This window comes from Phasianus colchicus, chromosome 1, assembly GCF_987193195.1.
Source record: "Phasianus colchicus chromosome 1, bPhaCol1.hap1.1, whole genome shotgun sequence".
NCBI classification, from domain to species: Eukaryota; Metazoa; Chordata; class Aves; order Galliformes; family Phasianidae; genus Phasianus; species Phasianus colchicus.
In genome coordinates, this window is record NC_143436.1 from 111272771 (window position 1) to 111281636 (window position 8866).

Sequence of the window (8866 nt, forward strand, 5' to 3'; positions counted from 1 at the left end):
GAGAGCATATTTAAAAAGCAGAAAAAATGCATTCCTGTGGTGACATCTTGGTTTAATTATGCATTTATTTCACTTATTTAATTATTTTGACTAAGGGGACAATGTTGAGTGCTCAGATAATGGCACCAACAGTTTTGAACTGCACTGAATTGTTGACGAACTTCATTCAGGTTGGTATTAGGAAAAATCTATTCTCAGAAAGAGTGTTGAGGCAGTGGCACAGGCTGACCAAGGAGGTGGTGGAGTCACCGTCTCTGGAGGTGTTCAAGAACCGTGTGGATGTGGCACTGAGGGACATAGTTAATGGGCATGGTGGGATGGGCTGGCTTAGGTAATCTTTGTGGTCTTTCCAACCTTAATGATTCAATGATAGAGGTGTTGGACACAACCAGGACTCCATGTGTATTTTTTTGCATGAAAATACATAAAATTTTAAAAGCTTATGAGGTGATTAATACAAAGCCTGCACCGATTAGTATGGCAGACCTCTGTTTTTCAAACATCATTTTTGCAGGCTAACTCAGGCCTTATTTTTTTTTTCAAAACTGAGATTAAATTAATTATTTCCAATGTGATAATCTTATAACACCTCTGAATTTATCTCTAGGACAAAGGTCTTTTCTCATCCCAGCTGTTAAATTTTAACTAAGGAGACAACAATCATCTTTAAAGACATACTGTACACAGAGAGGACGTGGTAGCGTGACTTACAGGAGGAACTCAACGTTTGCAGAGCAACAGTGGTGTTTGCAGACTGTAAAAGAGAGTGACAATCCCAGGAATGTTCTTTCAACAGAGGTGAATCCTGGGCTGCACTGCACGAGATGGCTTGATCCTCATTCACTGAGGTCAAAATCGAAGACCTTTTGCCTGAATTACCTTAATTTTTTTATTTTTTTTTTTAAATATGTGTGTATATATAAGCTCTGTTGTGTTTAGAGCTTCTCTCTATCGACCCTCTGAACACAAGGAACAGCACAGCATCTCCCTCTGTGTTGGAGGCAAGAGCTGGCACTGCAAAACCAGAAAGAAAGAGGATGTTGCCCTCTCTAACATGGGCTTTGCATTTGAGGATAAAACAGAGGACTGTGCTGGCCCTCATCAAGAAACAAAGCATTGGGCACTGCTGCCAAGTTACCAAGACAGCAAATAAGAAATCCATAAAATAATAAACCATCTGGACGCAAGAGTTAAATAATAGAGTCATAGAATGATAGAACGGTTTGGATTAAAAGAGACCTTAAAGATCACCTGGTTCCAACCCCCTGCCATGGGCAGGGACATCTCCCACTGGATCAGGTTGCCCCATTCAATCTGTATGTCAGCACCTTCACCCTTTTGGCATGGTTTTGCAGCCACAACACTTAACAAAACATGTTTAGCAGCTAGATTTGAACACGTTTTTACATAGAGTCCTCATTAACAAAGATCACAATTAAGCAAGCAGTGAGTGCAAGATTGGCAGATGTGTGGGCCCACCAGGCTTACAGTTTTATGCTATATGATGACTGTAATGTTTACATCAGACATCATTATACCCTTCTCTGCCCAAATGCAGATTTGCTAGTTGGCACCAGCTCCATTCATTTCCCAGACTGCCCAAATCTGAGACCTTTAAGCATCTGCAGTTTCTCACTTTCTTCAGAACTACAGCATTATCTACTCTAATAAGAACCCCTTTCTTAGCCCATCTAATGCATTCACATCTATGTAAAAGTACCATAATAACAAGAAAGCACACAGCAGCCTGGCATCTCTTTTTATGCGGGCACTTACTGTTAAAACATGTCCTAGAAGAATGATGTCTGTCTTTCCACAGGTGAAGGGGGCTAATAATTTGAAAGGACTCTGCATCTTTGGAGGCGTGCCACACAAAGTACACCATTTTATTACCCTTCTTGCAGAACACATTGCCCTGGGCAACCTGCTCTAGTGGGTAGCAACTCTGCCCAAGGCAGGGGGTTGGAACTGGCTGGGCTTTAAGGTTCCTTGCAACCCAGACCACTTTAGAAGTCTACAAACACACACCTGTAAAAGCCCTCGACACTTCAAACCTTTCTGTCTTGAGTACTTTTCCATAAGTAATGTGCATCAGCCACCCAGAGGCTCTATGTCCCCAGGCACAGCTCCCCAGAAGGATGAGTAAGACACACAGCCACTAAAACCACAAGAGCTAGAGACAGGGCCTAACCCTCTCAACATTGAGACAACCATGAATTATTTTCCACATTTACTTCCTTCAGACCAGGCTGAGATGAAGCCATCAGCCATTTTGTAGCGATCCCTGATTTGTAGTGAGGGTTTGGGGTGCACATTACCCCAGATGGTTTCAGTTCAATTGTAACCCTGACTTCAACTCCTAGTTTTCATCTATTACATCTAAACACCTCTGCTTCTGCCTAGCTCTGATAAGGACACTTCTAAATAGGTTATCCACAGGGATATATAAAACATGGGCATTTCATTTGGATGCCTCTCAGCTTGAAATTCATCCCACCTTCTTGAAGAACAGCCACATCACCAGGAAAGGGATGTCTGTAAGGATGAAATGGAAATGGGTGTCTCCTTTCCCCAAGGGAAGTTGGATCAGATGTCATTAGTCCTCTCTTCACCTCTAATCCTGTGCATTGCTTTCTGATGGAAGAAGACTTCATACTGTAGCAGCTCTGAATCATTGTGCAGTTTACAAATGCTAAGAGAAGTATGGCTTCTACCTCAGGGGAATGACAGCATATCACAAGTGGGACATTAATTCAGATGGAAAGAAGAAGGAAAGCTTTTGCAATGTATACCCCAGGATGGGTGAGTTGATGATGGCAGTACTCTGATCATGACGAATGTTCTCATTCCTCAGAGAAAGAGAGAGAGAGAGAGGGAGGGAGAAGGAGAAAGATAGAGGAAGTCACAGGGATGAGGAACTCAATAAACTGCCAAGGAGGTGGTAGGGTCACCATCCCTGGAGGTGTTGCAGAACCATGTAGATGTGGCACTGGGGGATGTCATTAGTGGGCATGGTGGGGATAGGCTGGTAGTTGGATTCGATGGGCTTAGAGCTCTTTTCCAACCTTAATGATCTATGATTCTACAAAATGACATTTTCCAAGAATAAAGTTTCTGGTGCAAAACTATTTGTGTATTTCAGCTGAAGTTTCTCGTTTGGCTTATGGCAGCGATGCTCACAGGGTTTCTCCTGCTGCAGTCCAGGACAGATGTGCTGTCAGCACTGACCCAGCCCCTGGCAGCTTGTGCTGAGACAGCTCCCTCACTCCTGGACAGAGGTCTGAGAGGTAAAGTGGTACAGATGCTTCTACGAGTAGCTTGTCTGAACACTTGGATCCAGACTTTTTCTTCCTCCTCTAGAACTTGCCTAGTGTTAATCCTACATGTTCAGCTTATCTGTTGACTTTAAGTAAGGACAATTTAGATATTCTTTCCTCTTGGACTATATAGATTTACTGTAAGCTGGGAACACTGTGCTCCACTCATTTAAGTGCAAAGAGTCCATTAAGCTACAAATAGGATGAAACAAACCACCCTAGGGCAAAAAGCAGCTTCACTCTTCCCAGAAAGGGCTTTTCCTGTAAGTCAGAGTGTATGACAACAACCACGAGCCTGTGAGCTGTAAATCAGTGCCTCCCACTGCCTGGGGACCAGGGCAGAGATGTCATTGCAGGGTCACAGTGGCAAACTTCACCACCACCCGGTGAATGAGGGCTCATTACAGCCTCACAGCATTACCTCATGCTCCCTCATAAAGGCTGGGGTTCACGGGACCTCATTCAGCTAGAGCCAAGGCAGAAAGGAGCCTGATGCACACATTGTACATGCTGGCAGTGCAGATGCGGATTGCTGCAAACTGGGTGGACCAGCTCAGGAGCTCACTGTTCACAACGGAGTACCATTTCCTGATGCTTTCTTCATCTCTTGAAACTTTGATGCAACCTATTTTAAAAAATGGGTTATTTCCGTAATATATTAATTTCTAAATAGGCTGATGCCAACAAACTCTGTTCAGGTTCATTGGCCTTGGGCAAGTGAGATCACCTCAGTTCTCGCCTGCAGATGAAAGAGGTGGCATCTTTCCTGGTTTTCATGTCATCAGTAGGTGAAGGATGGATGGGGGAAGCCCATAGTACCCCCCTGGAGAGCACTCACAGCAGGGCCATATGTCTGTTCCCTGTTTTTCTGAGCTGCTAGGTGCAATTGCATATCTTGCTCAGAAAGCTGTATCATACCAGGGACATGTTGGGGACAGCCTGATACCTGCCACTTGTGTCAGCATGACACCAGATGTCAGATCCCAGATGGAGCAGGAGTGCCGGGTGCTGTGCCAAAGCACAGGTGGTGTGCGGGAAGGGGAATTGAGCGGAGAAGACATCAGGTCAGCAGGAGAGCATGGATTTCCTCTACCCAATCTAGATAATACAGCACGCAGCCAGGCTTCCCAGAAAGCATGAAAAAAGCAAATAGGGCAAAAAAGGCTCTTGGTTTTTGATTTATTCAAACCCATTTTTAGTGTTTTCCTAAACACAGCCATTTATTAACAGGAAGAAAAGATGCAGCAGCAGCTTTTCCACACAGGTAGCTGACATGTAAATCTCTTAAGAAAACTGAGAACTACTGTGGTGTGGTGGTGTTTGTTGTTGGCTTGTTTTTTATTATTTTATTGTTCTTGCTAGAAGAGGCTTCAAACAAGAAAGCCCTGCCTTGCTTACGATGCAGAATTTCCTGGTCAAGTATTCTGCAAACAGACTATGCAAATCTCAGGCATTGATTGACAATCGCAATTATTATTTCCTCGGAGATAAGAAGCCTTCATTTTCTAATGGCTGTTCTATTTGCGAGTACCACTAACCTTAGATATGATGAATTATTATTTTAGGTAAGGCCAAATGGCACGTAGATAACAATAAAAATTCTTGGACAGACCAGGAAATAGGAAAAATTGGGTGATGGTTTTAATTTATATAGTTGATGTGTCACATCCTATCTTTCTTGTGATTTGGATTATTGGAGAGCAAAGGAAGCACTCCAGTCTAAAATACTACAATTATAAAGTCAGTGGAAAAATCTAAGGCACTCAACATTAAACAAAACTAACCAGAATTTATACAAGATGCTGCCATCTTGACAGGATCTGAGGAGAAAATATAGTAACACAGTTCTTATTTAAAATCACAAAACCTAGTGGGCTGCAATGCAGATGTAAAGGTTATTCATCAGGCTCTCCTCCTAAAAATCTTCACAGGCAGAGTGCTGAGAAGTATGCTTGGTATTTTTTGCACTGAATACTTTGTATATGAATACTAACTGCTTTTCCATGGTTGCCACTTCAGAAAGGACCAATACCAACAGTGCCTTTCTTGCACATAGGCGAAGAAAACTCAACAAGGTCACTGTTGAGTGCCCAGCTCTCCTCATTTATTTCCCATATAACCTACCTCCAGAAAATCCTGATGGCAACAGCTTAATATACACTCAGTTTTAAGGTAACATACACTGAAGGACATTACTCCAAGTATTAGCGGAAAAAGACAGCCAAGAAAAACAGATCTAAGGGTATTTGAGACTGTTAAATTACATAATCGTGTATCTTGTGCAATACATGTACAAACACTGAGGCGGAGCCTACAAGATTATGTAAGGTGAGCCTCTCCTCTGTGCCAGGGAAGATCATAAAACAGATCCTCATGGACTCTACGTTAAGGCACATGGAAGACAGGGAGGTAGTATGAGACAATCAGCATGGCGTCACCAAGGGTAGATCCTGCCTGACAAAACTTGTGGTCTTCTATGATGGTGAAATCGCATCAATGGACAAGAGAAGAGATATTGATGTCATCTATCTGGACTTCAGTAAGGCCTTTGACACAGTCCTCCCATAACATCTCTCTCTCTAAAATGGAAAGATATGGATTTGATGGGTGGACTGTTTGGTGGACAAAGAACTGGTTGTGAGATTGTACCCAGAGAGTGGTGGTCAATGGCTCAATGTTCAGATGGAGATCAGCGGCAAGTAGTGTACCTTAGGGTCAGTACTGGAACCAGTGCTGCTCAATATTCTCAGCAATGACATTCACAGTGGGACCGAGTGTACCCCCAGCACATCTGTGGATGACACCAAGCTGTGTGGTGTGGTAGACATGTCCAAGAGATGGGATGCCATCCAGAGGGACCTAAACAGACTCAAGCAGTGGGTCCATGAGGCTCAAAAAATCCAAGTGCAAGATCTTGCACCTTGGTCATGGTAACACTCAGTATCAGTCCAAGGTGGGGGATATAAGGATAGAGCACAGCCCTGCTGAAAAGGACTTAGGGGTCCTGGTGGATGGCAAGCTGGACATGAGCCAGCAATGTGACCTTGCAGCCCAGAATGCCAACCATGTCCTGGGCTGCATCCAAAAAAGTGTGGCCAGCAGGGTGAGGGACATGATCTTGCCACTCTGCTCTGTGCTGTACTCACCTGGAGTACTGCTTCCAGATGGGGAGTCCTCAGTACAGGAGAGACATGGAGCTGTTGGAGTGTGTCCAGAGGAGGGCTGCAGAAATGATCCGAGGGATGGAAAACCTCCCCTGTGAAGACAGGCTGAGTCTGTTCAGCCTGGAGAAGAGAAGGCTGGGGAGAACTGAGTGTGGCCTTTCTGTATCTAAAGTGGGGCTCTAAGAAGGAAGAGGACAGACATTAGCAGGGTCTGTTGTGATAGGACAAAGGGAAATGGTTTCAATTGAAAAGAAGGGAAATTTAGACTGGTGTAAGGAGGAAGTTTTTTATGCTAAGGGTGATGAGGCATTTGCACAGGTTGCCCAGAGAGGTTGTGGATGCCCTGTCTATGGAGATATTCAAGCTCAGGCTGGACAGGGCACTGAGCAAATTTGCTCAGTAGCTGTAGGTATCCCTGTTCATTGCAGGGGAGTTGGACCAGGTGAGCTTTAAGTATCTCTTCCAACTCAAGCAATTCTATGACTCTACAATAAGCATCAGTCTCACTGATATGAATAAACTCTTAACTGAAGAGTCATGGAGACTTGGGGCTGGGCCAATGGAGAAATGGGGGCAGCCACCCCTGGATGCTCAGCTTGTGTGTTCAGAAACAACTTTCTTTCGCATGAAATGCTTCCAGTAACTGCAACAACAGAAAATGGAGGTGGGGGAAAAAAAAAAAAAAAAAAAAAAGCATTAAAAGCAATGCATTGCTTGTGCTGTGAGCTTTCCTCAACACAAAGAATCAGGTCACACAGCATGTTGTTCATCAATGTTAATGATTCCCCAAAGCTGTGCTTCATCCCAAGGCACGCAAAGGTCACAGCAGTTCTACCTGGAAACAAGCTCTAAAGGATTTTAGCTGCTGATCCCTGAGGGGCACAGTGGCCACACATTACATTCTTGCAGCGTTAGGCATTAGGCTTACCCAAACACTTCGAGCTGAGATGCACTCATCCTCAGGCAGAGCCATACTCACAAGCAGTGTGCCTGGCATTGGCCAAAGTCATGACACAACTGCTCAGGGCTTGCGTGCATGTGTGCCATCAGCTGTAGCCTTCACTTGCTCATCCCTTCCTTCTGCAGGGATCCCATCTGCTTGCAGCTCTTGGCTCATCTCTTGGCTGCCCCTTTGCCTTACAGAGACGCATTCTATTCCAGGCTCAACCTAAGGGAAAGAAATGTGCAGGAGGTTCCTGGTTAAGAGAAGTTCTGCTGTGGGGCACCTATCGAGCAATAACTGACTTTTAAGAGCTCTTTGGCTCTGGCAGAACTTTGCAGAACCTGAGAGTTCAGAGATGCATGCTAACTTCTACAAAAACACTGGATATCAACACCGTTGGCTTCTCCACCCATTCAAGTCTCTAGGCATTTTTCTTTTTCATCTCTCCAACTGCAGCTATTGACAAATTGTGTCCAGTCTGTTCTTTCCCATTAGCGAGCCCTCAGGCTCCACTGAATCACCCGACCTCTTTCACAGCACATGACGAGGTCTAAAGGCAGTGGGGACACCCAGTAAGCCCATAGGGCTTTTCCTTTGCAGGCCAAAGCACTTCATGCAAAATATTTCAGAAGATAGCAAGGAAAACTGAAGCAGATTTTGGAGCGTGTCAAAACTGACAAACTTTTTAATAGCCCGAGTGTAAAGCATCTGCATGGAATTGGGATTTTCTAACATGATATTTGCTTACAGATAGCACATTTACTCTGCAAGAAAAAGCAAGCTTTGTTTAAAAAATAAGGCCTGCTCTAAAGCATGCCACTGGGGTGCACTTATTAGGATCCCTTTGTGCTAGGAGAAATAAAAGGTCACTCTTTAAAGATTTGTTGCTGAAAGGGTTTCAATGAAATCTCAACAATGTAAGGAGGAAAATATATTTCAGTTTCAAATGCTAAGGAAATAAAACTCAATATTGCATCAACTTTTCCCCTTACTTGCATTTTTAAAGACTCCATGGCTTATCAGTGTGCAACAGCGTCTGACTGCATTCATCTTTCATAAAGAAAATATCATTTTCAAGAGAAGCAGTCCCTAGGAAACTGAAAAAGAACAGACACGCATGGCTTTGGAGCACACCAAGCAATAGACCAGAGATGTTTGCAGAAGAGGACCCAACAAAACAAATACAAGGTAGACCAAGAGTCATGTCCCTGCCATGACGTCCTCCTGCTGGGGTGGGATTTGGTTAGCAGATGGGTGAGTAGTGGTGAAAGAGGAAGGGGAATGCAGTCAGTGGGATGAAAGAACAGTGTGCGCTGTCAGTGTTAGATCAGTGCATTAAAGTGCTCCAAATACACTGAAAGCACTTCACACATGCAGCTGTCCATTGCAAGACTGAAATTACAGTATTTCTTAGTCCTAGCTCCTAGTCTATGTGGGATACA